The 13,872-nt window shown below is 45.5% G+C and overlaps 1 protein-coding gene across 1 annotated transcript in view; it reads right to left on the bottom strand.

The window, feature by feature from the left end:
* Positions 1-13,872, bottom strand: part of LOC109298093 (guanine nucleotide-binding protein subunit alpha-14) — a 206,065-nt gene that overhangs the window by 89,405 nt on the left and 102,788 nt on the right. The window lies entirely within an intron of this gene.

Raw genomic sequence — 13,872 nt, 5'->3', positions numbered from 1 at the left:
GCTGATATGCTGCCTTCCCAAATACACTAAGCTAAAATGTTATGTTTACACCACAGGGGTGTTCTTGCTAAAATCTGGAGTGGTAACACCCAGACCACTAGGCTCCTTGCTGTAGATGCAGCCTTACTGACATAAAGAGTTTTTCTTGCTCTCAGAGTTATACAAGCTTCCTCCTAATAACCGGAGCTCTCCCCATGCCAGCAGGGCTGCACTCTGACATGGGGCTTTGCCAGCAAAGCTGTATCAGATTTTCTCACAGCTCTATCTGACATAGCCCTGCAGGCACAGCTTTGTAATCTAGACAAGGGCCAAACCACCAGATGCCAACTTGGCATAACTGTATCCTCACTGGGGAATCCTTTGTTGACTTAGCTACAATCTTTCCTCTAACAACAATAGTCTTTTTGTAGTTTGTAGCTTCCGTCTAATTTATACAGTTTTACACTGCTGTAAACTATGTAGAGTTGGAGCATAACAGATGCTATAAAATCCCAACCCATTTTCATCTTCCCTGGCTCCCAGCTTCCTTGATCAGCTAATCCCAGTATTTACCCTAGCTCTCTATCCCATTCTCTTACTCAGTCATTCCCAGTCTTCCCAAAACTCCAAGTTTTTCTCCTCTTCCTCCTCCATAGCTTTCCTCTCAGATTTCATCCCAGTGTCCTATTTTTCCTCCTTCCAGTCAGCCTTTTTCTTGGTTCCTGGGGCTTCCTCCTTCTTTCTAGTGCACCAGGGGCACTTATTGAGAATACAGCACAGACAGGATTCCTTCTCTCAGTTTTTGGGCCCAGCCCTACCCTAACCTGGAGCAGCTGGGGTAGTCATAGAAAGAAGGTTGTTTCCACAGAGTTGTGTCACCTAAACCAAACAAATCACTGAATTTCCCTGCACTCCTCCTGTTCCATCAGAATAGTGGGGCAAGTGGATCTCAAAATACTTTATGGAAGGTGGGAAAGCATTATCGTCCCTATTTTACACCTGGCCTAACTACACAATCCTAAGCAATTCAATGACAAGCACCATGAGTTAGAAAGTCGAAGTCCTAGGCCTTATCTACATGGGAGTTTACATGCTGCAAATTTGGCAATTTATGAGAGTTGTGTCCAGCCAGCCAGCTGCAGCCCTATTGAAGTCTGCACAATTTTTTCCCCTCATACAACATGGGTTTTCTCTACGCTAATCACTCAGCATTCAAGCAGGTATTGCAAGACAGCCTGTCCTGCTTCTATGCATTATATGTTTTTTTTTCCCACTGCACATTGCAGGATAAATTGGAGAAGCCAGCTAGAAGCAACTGTACTGTTGGCCACCTGACAAATTTCTGCAATTCCCTTCCTGCCATCCTACTGCCTTCCTGCCATCCTAATTTGTTTTAGCCTGGCCAGAACCACTTTCAAATTGTTAACATCTGGCAGAAACAAAATAAGGTTCCAACTGCAACACTCCTAGACACTGCAGCAAAAGGTGGTAGATATGTGTCTGGCATCTTGCCACTAAGAGTTTCAGCTTTGACAGTTGACCATTTTTGGCAGCTGCTGAGCCAGTGGTAGCAGATGAGACAGTGGCAATGACACTGACTGGCTGCTTGTGCAGGACCACTTGTTGGATCAATAATCACTGACTGCTATTAAAGGATCATGCTGCAGACATGAGATAATCACCAGTGGCTGCAGAATTTCCAAGTATCAAAAGGCACTTCCAGTCTGCTGCAGTGTCTTGGGAAGATATCCTGTTCAATATATGAGCACTCCTCACAGTTACAGCAGGTCCCAGTGTCAGTGTCCTCATTCACTTCTGCACTGTCCACAGTAAAAAGTGTGGATCAATAGTGGCCATCCACAGATACAATCTTATCTAGCTTCTCATAGCATGGGCAGGTGTCATGAGCAGTTTCCTCCTCTCAGACTCTCATGAAACAGAACTGCCAGGTGCCACTGGCATGACCTCTTTGCCATTCCTTTACCAATAGCTTCAGAATCTTCCTCTGACCAGCACTGCTTCACAAAGCTTTCCTAACACTTCTCTTCCCAGAAGATAAAAATATCAGAACCTCTGTCCAGTTTCAAGTACACCCATAAGACACAAGTGTAGTGTTACAGTGCTGTAATGCACAAGGCACAGTTTAGTGTTGCAGTGCAATGATGCAGACATCAGGAGATGCAACATTAAAAGGTCCATCCTGCCTGCACACCAAGAACATGTCCAGATGAGTGAGCACATGCATTTCCCCAAGGACTAACAGCAGTGGCACATAGATGTGCCACTGCTACTTGTCCCCAGAGGATGCCTTTGCATGCAGGCTCTGGTGTGTAGCAGATTGCCCCAGGTGGGTTAAGAAAGGTTGAGGCCAGCACCTGGGCTGGCCCCAGGAGCCTTACCTGGGGACCTGGGGCCCCCCAGGACTGCAGCGGTGGTGATCCAAGTGTGTGGAGCCTGGCCAGCAGATGGAATATGGCTCTTGTTTCGGGCAGTGCACGCTGCAGCCCCGTGCACTGCCCTGCTTTTGTTTTAAACTGTTTTTCTTATATAGTGGGATTTCCCAGTAATTAATTTTGGCTCTACACTGCATATTTGCAGCATGGACAACCTTTTCATGTGCATCATGTGCATTTTACACTGCCTCAAAAACCTTTCAGACATTGCAAAGCACACGTGAGTGCTCATCTGGATGCGCCCAAACATTTGAAAACAGAAGAGAATCCAAAACAGTACAGTCTAGAACACTAAACTAAACTAACACAGTGGCCTTGGCAGGACGCAAAACTCTATGAAATGATTGTTCAAAGACTGCCACACTAGCACAAGTAAAAATGCAGCCAAACTAACATCATCCCATACTAACTAAAGCATTCTGTGAACTTAATGTGTTTTCAAATTCATGGAAAACATCTGGCTAGTTAATTCAGTTTAAGAATGACCTCTTATGGACACAGGTCATTCCAGTGAGAGCAAACATCAGTTAACTGGGAAATGAACTAATCCCCTGCCATCACCCTTCTCTGATATAACTGAGCCCCTGCATCTCTGAAATCACTTTTTATTTCTAGCTCACTACAAACTTTTTTGCTAAACTTTCACTTCAGTTCTTTTTCAAAGTTATTCTACCTAGAAAATAGAAAGCTAATGGCCAACTTAACTTATTTGTGGAAGATGCTATTACTTTGACATCTGCCTTTCATTTGTGTCTTGGTCATTAAAAGATTTAATTACAGCAGCATAAAAAGCTGCCCAATTTCCTTCAGAAAAGTAGCAAGATAAAGAGGCATAAAATTAACAGCTTATTTCTGTTTTTACAGAACTGAAAGAAACCAAAACAGCCATATCAATAAATAAATAAATTAATTAACACAACAATAACAGCATCCTTGGAAATGTTTGGTTCTAGCTATATGTTTTATGCTGGAGGCCATCATTTTCTGAACGATTCTCTCAGGAGCAGGGAGAGCCATGAAGTATGCAGAAATGCATCCAGGACTATTCCATAAAGCTGCTAAAATCCCAATCCTCTTTCACCTGTCAGCACAATGAAATATATGCTACTTTTAAAAATAAAAAATGTTTTTCATCTTTTTTCTTCCAGAATTATTTTTATCTTTTAGAATTAAAGAGTTCTCAAAAAATCTAAAGCAAATTTTACACAACCAAATCAGTGTTAAAATAAAGCATCAGATAAGTAAAAAAAATGCCCGTTTCTCTATTGAGATGCATAATATACAAGCAATGGAGGACTGGATTTCAATGTTTCCCATCTTATCTACTGGTGCCATTAAAAAAAAAAAAAAAAAGGGGGACCGGATTTTAAATTTTTCCCTCTTTTTTTCTGGGGCCCTTAAAAAAAAAAAAAAAAAAAAAATCAGTGGTGTTATAACAGATAATACTTACTCAATGGTCCAGACCGGGGTAAAAAAACCTACCCTACACTCTAATCTATTATGTTTCAGTTATGTATATATTATATTACATATATAATTATATTGTATATGTATGTAATATATAATATATGCGTATACTATATAATATATAAATAAATTAGAACTATAATACATATATAGCAAGGTGAAATAAAATTGAACGCAGTCATCTAAAACCACTTAGGGGGAACAGGATATGGTCCATTTTGCGCCTAACTTCCAAGTCAGATCTCAGCATTTCTTCTTTCAAATTCTGTTTTCTCGCAGTAACAAAACAAACACTTACCCTGTTTCTTATCCTGTAAATTTCATGTTTGACAACTGCAGTGCTTCAATTGAGTCAAACTAATACCAACAATTTCTTCATGAACTTCCTTTGCTAATATTAAAGTAAAATGTTTGAATTTTAAGTTCACATGGAGGAAGAATATCTAAAAATGGATGGAAACAATTTTCCAATACTTTTTACAAGCAAACATATACACTTGCCTGCTTTTAGACTTTGTGGGTGACTAATGTGAAGTTGCCCATTCTGAAATATAGTTCTCTATGAATGCATCTACACATGCATTTACTCCAGCCTAGATTTACTGTGCAGTAAGATATTGAATAGTGCATGTGTCTACACAAGATGCTTAACTTTGCACTAGCATAGTTTACTGTTAAGTAAGCATGTGCAATTACACATGCACATGCTTACTTCACAGTAAACTTCCCTAATACTGATTCGGGAAAGTAGCAAAAGCAAGTAGCAAATTTACTCAGCATTAGTAATGGTGCCACAGCACTTGGGTAGATGCCAGTCACCAGGTGGTGGGCGATAGCTCCCTGCCCCTAGGAGCTGCCTACTGCCAGGGCAGGATCTGCCACAGGAGCCCAGGTGGAAACTATGTCCCCCTGCCCCAGCAGCAGAGAGCTCCAAGCCCCCTGCTCCTAGATCACAATCACAGAGTGGGGCCTGGGAGACCCTTATCTCCCAATAAGCTCTGCAGGTGCAGGGTTCTGGATGGGAGATCCTTGTCTCTCTGCCTGAGCTCCACAGTTGTGTGGCTTGGGCTGGGAGATCCTGGTCTCTGCAGTCACGGAGGTGGGGCTGGGAACAGGCAGGGAGCTTGTTCCCAGCCCCTGCTCTGCGACTGCAATTGCAATCACAGAGCAGGGTCTGGGAGCTCCCCACCTGGTAACAGTTCCCTGCCCAGCCGGAAGCTGGCTGAGACCTGCCCCTGACTAGGACAGCTCCCAGCCTGCCCCAGGCTGTGGGGAAGCAATGCAGCCCGGAGGTGGATGGAGACCGTCCTGTTTCAGGCAGTCCCCAACTAGCTCCAGGCTGCATCTGCAGACTTCCCTGCACAGCCCAGGGCTGGCTGGGAACTATCCCAGTTAGGGGAAGGTCCCAGCTCCATGCCCCAGTCATGTGATCTAGGCACAGGGCTTGGAAAGAGATGCAGGGGTGGGGTAGGTCCCAGCCTCCTCCCCTAATCTGCTGGTGGGGCACCTAGCTAGCTGCTAGCTACCCTGCTAGTGGATCAGGGCAGGGGGCTGGGACCTGCCACTCCCCTACAGCTCTTTCCAAACCCCATGCCCTTGACCAGGGAGCCAAGGCCATGTATAGATGCACCCAGTAAGGGTTTTTGGGTAGGTGTCTAAACATCTGGGGATTAGGAAGCAGACTTGCTGCCAGGTGCCTGCAGCCCTGCAATGCACCCCTGTGGCCACTGGGGGGAGCTCCAGACTCTGGCTGCAGCTGCCAGCTCCTGACACCCATTTATAGAAGCCAGACCTGCTTTCTACTCTCTGGCCAGATCCTCCCCTTCCCAGGAGCATTGTGTTCCGTGTAGAGGCAGCTCCCTCCTTGCCCACTCTGCCTCCCTGTGTCATGGCTGCTCCAGCCCCCGCCCTTGGCAGTGACAACCAGCACCCTGCTGCTCCAGCTCCTGCCCCTGCCCCTGGCAGTGACGACCAGTGCCCTGCACTCCTGTTAGCCATGGTGATGGCCCTCCTGGCCCCAGCAGGAACCCTGTGCCCAGGCCCCAGGAGAGCTGCACACCCACCAGTGAAGGCCAACGCACCAGGCATGGGAGGCCCTAGTCAACCACCTCCTCCTGCACTCTCAGATCTAGCCCACCTGCAGCGCTGCCCATGCCCCACCCCCCGCCACCCCTGCACCACGCTCACTGCCGACACATGGCAGAAGAACAAGTTTTTATTTCCCTCGCATACAACAGACCCCACCCACCCCACTCTCAAACAATAAAAACCTTCTTCCCCCTGGAAACTATGTACAAGGTGTGTATTTTGTGGAGTCCAGGAGTGGGAAGCCATGGGGTGGGGGCACCTAGGGGGCAGAGCCCTGGGACAGACAGCCAGCACCCCGCCCTCTGGCCTTTTCCCTGAAGGTCCATAAGCTGCAGCAACTGCTCATCCAAGGGTGATGGCACCTGGTGCTCATCCAGGGCGGGCAGCTCCCCTCCCAGCTGCCAGAGACCAGGACCATCAGGGCTGACGTCCAATTCTGGCACGTTGCTCCAAGCAGCTCTGGCCCCATGTCCATGTGAAGCCAGGGTGGGCCTGGGCCCAGGTGGGTAGCAGTGGACCCAGGATGGGAGCCAGGCCAGGGGCTCCTGGTGGCCGGAGATGGCAGAGGACCTCCTCCCAGGCCCAGGCAGGGGCCTACTGCAGGGTGTTGCTAGGGACAGGGGACAGGCAGCAGCAGACATGAACCAAACCACCAGGCCCAGGATGGTGTCCAGGGTCTGGCAGTCATCGTCCATGGCCTGCATGGCCTGGCAAAAGATCATATTTTGATCCCAGAGGACCTGCATCTGTTCCTGCTTCGGGGCCCAGAGCTCAGCCTGAAACACCTCCTCCTAGGCAATGTCTTCCTGCTGCCACCTGTATTAGTGGGCTAAGTCATCCTCCCACCAGGCCCATGCTACCTTCTTCCACACCTCAGCCACTGTCACCAGCTGCTGGAGGAGGAGGGGTCCATCCATGATGAACCTCTGGCATAGCCGGTGCATCCAAAAGGCCCTGGTGGTGGGTAGCAGCATCACTGTCAGCAGCCCACTGGCCCCTGTGGCCTCTCCCCTACGTCCAGATGCTGGACCTGCACAGTCATGAAACAGAAGGCTTTTGTGAGAGTTTGCAACATTTCAGAGATAGAATGCTCTGCACCAGGGGCCATGCACTGCCCAGCCTCAGACTGGGGGTCGGCCATGAGTGGGTGCCCAGAGACCATGATAAGTTGCCTGGGCAGACCCAGGCAGTTGCTGCCCTACAACCTCTATTGCTGCCTGGAGGGATACCTGTGGCAGCACTACACATCCCTACCCCCTGCTGCTGAGGAGGTGATTGCAGCTGGCATTGACATCTTCCTCAGGATGTGAAAGACTCGTGCCTGCCTAGCTGCAGGGACACAAGATGAGTAGTTAAGTTATGCACTGTGTCCCACCTCTCTGCGGGGGGCAACCTGGGGCCAGGGGAGTGTGGGCAGGCCAGGCAGGGAGGCAGGGACTGGGATGGCAAGGGCCCTCTCCCCCAGTGTGGGGCTTACCACATGTTTGGGGCTGGTGTGGCTGTCAGTTCAGTTTGGTCCTCCCAGAAGCAAAGGCGTGAGGCTGCATCCAGTGTCCTCAGCTGACATGACGCGGCATGCAGGCCAGAGGCCACTCAAGGGGAGGAGTTGGCATTGCTGATGGCCAGCAGTGACATGGCCAGCTATTCTTCATGGCTGGCCCTGGGGCTGTGCAGCTGCTGTGGCAGGGCTTCCTGAGCTGTTGGTGGAGGGAGCAGCTGAGGAGCTGGGTGGGATGGGATGCTGAACACCCAAAGGTCCCTCCTCTGCTGACATATCAACAGAGGTGCCAGGACAGGGTGGGGGCTCCAGCAGGCTGCCCATACTGGTATAGACTGCATGGTTGTGGCCTGGGTCCCAGGGCACTAGAATGGCAATGTGCACGTGGGTGGTGCCAGGCCTGGATGGGAAGGAGGATGCCATGCTGTGTCCTTTTCTGGCTCTCTGGGACCCCACACAGCTTGCCTTCTCTTGCTGGCCCTAGGCAGTTGCCAGCAGCACCCATCGCAGAGGCACAGCAAAGGACTGGCAGCTGTGTAGCAGAGGCTATGCCCCACAGCACCTGCAGGCACAGGGCAGGCTGCTGGAGGTGTGCAACAGGGAGGTGGTGCTGGACTGCAGAAAGCCCTAGAGCTGACAGGGCTGGCCAGGGGCTGCAGCAGCCTGCAGCCCTGTTCAGCACCCACGTGCCCTGATGGCAGTATTCTGGCAGCTGTGTGGCAGCTCAGTGCCAGACAGCACTGTTGGGGTGGTGAGAGGCAGGCACACCAGGGCTGTGGCCTGCCCAAGGGGACACACAGGGCCTATAGTGCTCTCAGGCTCCCTGTGGTGTGTGCCCCAGGGCATAAAATGTCCACAGGCGGGTCCATAGCCTGCAGACAGGGGTTGCCATAGAGGCATCCCAGCCCTGGAGCAGGAGAGGCTGCTAGGCTGCAGCCCTGGGGCTGGCCTCAGGCCAGCCCCCTAGTGGCTGGGCAGACCCAGCAGCAAATTTGCTGCCAGTTTGTGTCTACACATGCGTTACTATGCAGCAACTAATCACAGTTAAATTTGCTACCTGCATTTGCAGGTAGCAAATTTAATTGTGATTAAGGGTTGTTAGTCCACTGTAAGTACATGCATGTATAGATGAATATGCTTACGGCACAGTAAACTAGGCAGCTGTGAAGTACCATGTCTCATGTAGCTGCCCTCATGAGCATAAACAGATGCCACCAAAGGAAGCAGATCAGATGTAGCAGGATGTAGCTAATCTGCTTCATTGAGTGAAGCACACGTTGCCCATTGTGCTGCATTGGCCGGGGGCCTGAACCTGCAGGACAGCAAGCATCATATTTCCCACTTAGACACACCTCAGAGATTTCTCAGGGTGCAGGGAACACGAGCTTTCCCTGTTTACAGAGACATGCTACAGGGAATCGCTGAGGCAATCTCTGCAAGCAGGGGAAGCATGGGTTCCTCTTCAGAGATGCACCCCAGAGATTGCCTGAGGAACATCTTTGTAAGAGAGGAAAGTGGAACAGGAGCTTCTGGGACCACCCATGCAGGATTGGGCCCCTTAAGACCAAGGAGAGCCTGCCTAGGATGGCTGGAGAGTGTGGGCAGCCCTCACTCTCACGCCATAAAGCAACCAGGCATATGCCACAATAAAATGGAAGAAACTATTACTACCTTTGTCACACCAACAAAGTTTGGCCATTTGTAGCATGACAAGGGGCATGGATATCTGTTTGCTTCACCTTTGGCCACTGTAAACATTTTTATGACAGCACAAAGGTGATGTCTGTTTCCATCATATAACAGGGACAGCCAATCTACAATACATGTGCCATGAGAGGCACCAACAGCCTGTGTACATATGGCACAGCAGACTGGGGAGAGAACAGGCAGTACAGCAGCAGATAGGGCATGGAGTAGAAAGCAGAGTAGCAGATAGGGCAGTGAGCACAGGGCAAGGAGCAGAAAGTAGAGAAGATCAGGCAGGGGAAAGGGGCCGGACTGGCACTTAGGGAGAATGCAGGGCTTAATTTGTGGCATGCCTGCCAAAAGGTTGGGCCCTGCTGCTCTATGGTATTTTCCCTCTTTACTTAAAAAATATAATAATTTCTTCATGGTATACAAAAGCTCTCTTGTTAATTTCATACATGTTCTCTCTCCTCTTAACCACGACACATGAAAAACCACAACAGGAGAACTGAATTCCTTTTCCTGAGCCTCTTCCCAGAATGCTATGTAAGAAGGTTGTGGGCTATCAAACAGCATGAGTTTTTAAAAACACACAATTTCAAAGCTGTCTGAATATTATCCCAACTGAAAACAGGAAGAAAGACTTATGGGAAAAAAGATGTTTCTTCCTTGGGGCCAGGTATAGAAAGCAAGAAGTTTGAAGGAATATCCTCTGCAGATTAAGGTAAGTGTTTGTTAACTTTGATTCCTCCTCCACAGTTTTGTCCTGTGTCCAGTTTTGTCCTGGGACAAATATTAAAGTAGTCTTCAAACACATATGTAATCAGGAGTAAGTACCAGAAATTTATGCCACAATAGCACTTGTGGTCTTTCGTATTCCAAAGACTGCTTTCTATCCTGATTTTTTCTTTTCTTCCATCTTCTTAGGTTTCTAGTGTTCTTACTTTTTCCCCCTTCACATGAAGTTTATTACTAGTTACTTTCCCTTTTCCCATTTTTTCCCTCCTCCTTCAGATGTAGCTCTTTCTCGCCCACTCATCTACTTGTTCATTCTTTACCGTCACCTCACTTATCCTCTTCCTCATGCATTCACTTCCCTTACCATCCTCACTAACCTGCCATTTCCCGAAGGAGCAGACTTCCACTAACTATGATTTGTTTTGAGCCTATCCCTATTAATTTGTGGTAAGAGCAGATGTTTGCAGAAACAGATGTTGGATGACTCAGCTGCTTTACTACAGAGAATACAATGGGCTTCATACGTGGCACTTTCCTATAACTGAGAACCAAAAAGGGGATTCAGCTTTGGTTACTCCTACTTTATATCATAGCAAAGTTCACAATCTCAAGGTACATCTGCAGTAAGTTAACGTATTTTCAGCAGCTATGATGTAGAAAAATCAAATAAACCCATTACTTATTTGAAGCCATAGTTTTGTTTCTTAGTACTAATTTAAACAATACTAAAATTATCCCAAAATATATATCAACCATAAAAAGAAGTCTTAAAAAACAAACAAACATTCATAACACATTCTTTCTTCACACCAATGAAGAGCTGTGATAAAATTAACTGAGTAAAGCAATTTGTTGAAGAGAGCAAGGACAAAAAAATCCAGCGATACATGATTCATCTCTAGGACATTGCACACTATTCTAAGTAAAGTTAACATTTAAAAGTATTAGTTTAAAACAGGGCCCTCTCACCCTGCCAAAAGAAGTAAAATATAAATGTTTTACCTAAAATAATTTAAAATGTTCATCAAAATGTCTGCACAAAAACATGTGGATTGTCTTTTTCAAGATTTAAATGAAAAAAATGAAAAAATAATTTTTACCTAAAAACAGAAGTGCAGTGCAAAAGTCCCATGAATCTTAATGTTCAATGCATGTTGCCTCTGTGTCACAGAATGAACTAACAAAATTTAAAACAAAGCCCAGCAGTGACTATAAAGGAAAGGGCTCATGAAAACAGTTACTACACTAGGGAATCATATACTAGGTGAACACTTGGACTAGAATACAAGAAAACAAGGACCAGACATACCCACGTAGAAGCATCATTTGGGTAAAATCCCCCTCCAGCTGTAGCATAGGGGCATGTGCAAAGTTTGTGGGTAAAAGCTAAAGGACCCTCAGCACATTCCATCCATCTGTAATGTTCAGATTTTTGTAGTTATCCTTATGGTAAAGCATGTTTTTAGCAGAGTGCAGAACACATGAAGTAGAGAGCTATGCAGCAGTTCTAAGACAGTGTCCAGAAAAATCACTCTCAAAAATCATAGTGCTTTCAGGACAATCCCTGAATTAGTCATTAGTCAAATACTGACCTGAATACTGGAAGAACAGTGAGGAGACAAAGAAAGCTGAAAGGGAGATGTAGGTTGTAGCCGTGTTGGTCTAAGGACATAGGCAGACAAGGTTATTTCGGTAAATCTGATATCTTTTATTAGACCAACTCAAATACGTAGAAAAATTCTTAGCAAGTTTTTGGGTATACATGCCTTTTGTCAGGCTGAGGAGGCATCTGCAGTTGGTGTGTGCTCTTCCTGGATGGAATGAATAGTAAAGAAGAGGAGGACCCTTTGTGTAAAAGGGAAGACTTAGGGAAGCTGACGACCAAGAAAGGCATGGAGATCTTGCCATATACTTTGCTTTTATACACAGCTATAACTACACTGATGATTAAGAATAAGGCACATCCTCATTTTTCTTCAATGTATTTATCGATAAAATGGGTGCAATATTTATCAGTAGAGTTCTGAGGCTTAACTGCTCTTTGTAAAGTGCTCAGAAACCTTTGATAAAAGGCTGTTATAGATCTGATTATAACACTTCACATCATTTTCATCTAGATAGGCACAATATTAAATTGCAGTTCCCTCCTACAAACTGACTGGTACCTCTCACAATGTTGCTTTCACAACTTATTGTCCCCCAACAACTCCTGTTTCAGTATATAAGGAAATAAATGTTGTCTTTCTAAATGACATCCCTGCAAGCTAAACCTGGAATTAAAGTGAAGCTGGATTTGTTCCACCACATAGTTTCACAATTAGCAAAGAATTAACGGGCTAATATTCTGCCTTCAGACAAGTGAAGGAAGGAAGGAAGGAAGTGAAAGAGCATTAAAAATGTGGTTACACAGCAACATTTGGAATTTAATCTGAAGACAGTGTAATTGCATAGCTACCAATAGGAGCACAATAGGGCCAGCCCAATGTGCTACTCTGATCTGATGGAAACATTTCAGCTCAGTTTTAGAGCCCACAGTACTTCGCTGTTACTAAGGTGACCTACAGCCCAATGAAACACTATCAACATGAATTCCCACAAAGATATTCTGGCATCATCACTTTTCCTGACAGGAACAAACCTGGGTGTCAAAAAGACAAAAAAAAATCACCTTCACACAAACCTATCATCTCCATTTTTGCTAGTTGTTTCTTTTTGAGGGTGTTATGGGGTTTTACAAATGTTAATATAATGCCTACATTGGGTAGGAAATATGACCCTCGTATTATCTCAGTTCTCTCAACTCTCAATTCTGTGCTTCAGGCCATACAGGCATCTTTCTTTTCCTTCTGAAGTAAGTAACAAGTTCAAGGCTTGCTCTTTATATTTCCCCAAATCCTTTATTTTACCTTTACAAAAAAACTCCTAACACTCTTTTCTTTACTCTGAAAAAAAAATTAAATATACTTTTTAAACCATTAAAAAAAAAAAAAATCAAGCAAACCAGATTTCAGCTTAATTGTTTATGCTCTCCTGAACTAAAGGACTTATTTTGCTTCAAAGAAGGTATCAACTGTTTCTTTCCTTGACAGTGGTTTGCTACCAAAGAAACCCTAAACACAATTCATACAGATTTTATTTCGAGTTTGAGTCTGCTCACACACATCTTCATTATCTCAACAACAGAGCTTTAGCTATATGAATGAAAGCTTCCCCAGAAGATAATCAAACAAAACCCAGCAATTCATTCTATGCTACTTGCTCAAGTTCATGCAGAAAACATTTTACAGGACAACAAGTCTAAAAAAACAGGCTACATTTCAAAAATATTCCTCAGAGAGGATACTAGTGATTTAACACACACACACACACACACACACACACACACACACACGATTTATGTAATCGTAAGTCCTAAAAACAAAAGATGAATCTAGGACAGACATCATGCTTTCAAATTAAAAGTAGTTACTGAAGACACCCTGCAGTCTCAGATCCCAGTTAAGTTCGCTTATCTCATACCTCATGCTCATGTAGTATCCTTAGCCAACAGTGCCAAACGAGTTGAAACAGTATGTATGGAAATGTTGAAGTCAATGGCATATTGTGACAATTAATGAGTGGTATATTTCAAAACAGCAGTAGTTGGTGCAGCTGTGTCTTTCCTTAAGTATTCCGAATTAGTTGTTTCCTTTATTAGGAAGCTGGGCCTATCTATCTGTCTATCTATCCGTTATTGAAATCCACAGTTTAACTCTAATATAGGTAATAAAATATCAGATAATAAATAAACCATATAACCAGACGCACTGTAGCCTTAAAATTCTCTTTCTCCAGGACACAGTTTCAAATAGGAAACCTGTGTCATTCAATGCAATTCAATCTGCAGGATAGGAAATCTCCTCCAACGTGTTAGATTTTAAGGCTCCAGGAAGGTACTTCTCATTTTTTGTAAGTTATATAACT

This window comes from Gavialis gangeticus, unplaced genomic scaffold, assembly GCF_001723915.1.
Source record: "Gavialis gangeticus isolate Ggan-Ray unplaced genomic scaffold, GavGan_comp1, whole genome shotgun sequence".
NCBI lineage: Eukaryota > Metazoa > Chordata > Crocodylia > Gavialidae > Gavialis > Gavialis gangeticus.
This window is presented reverse-complemented; position numbering and strand designations above follow the sequence as displayed.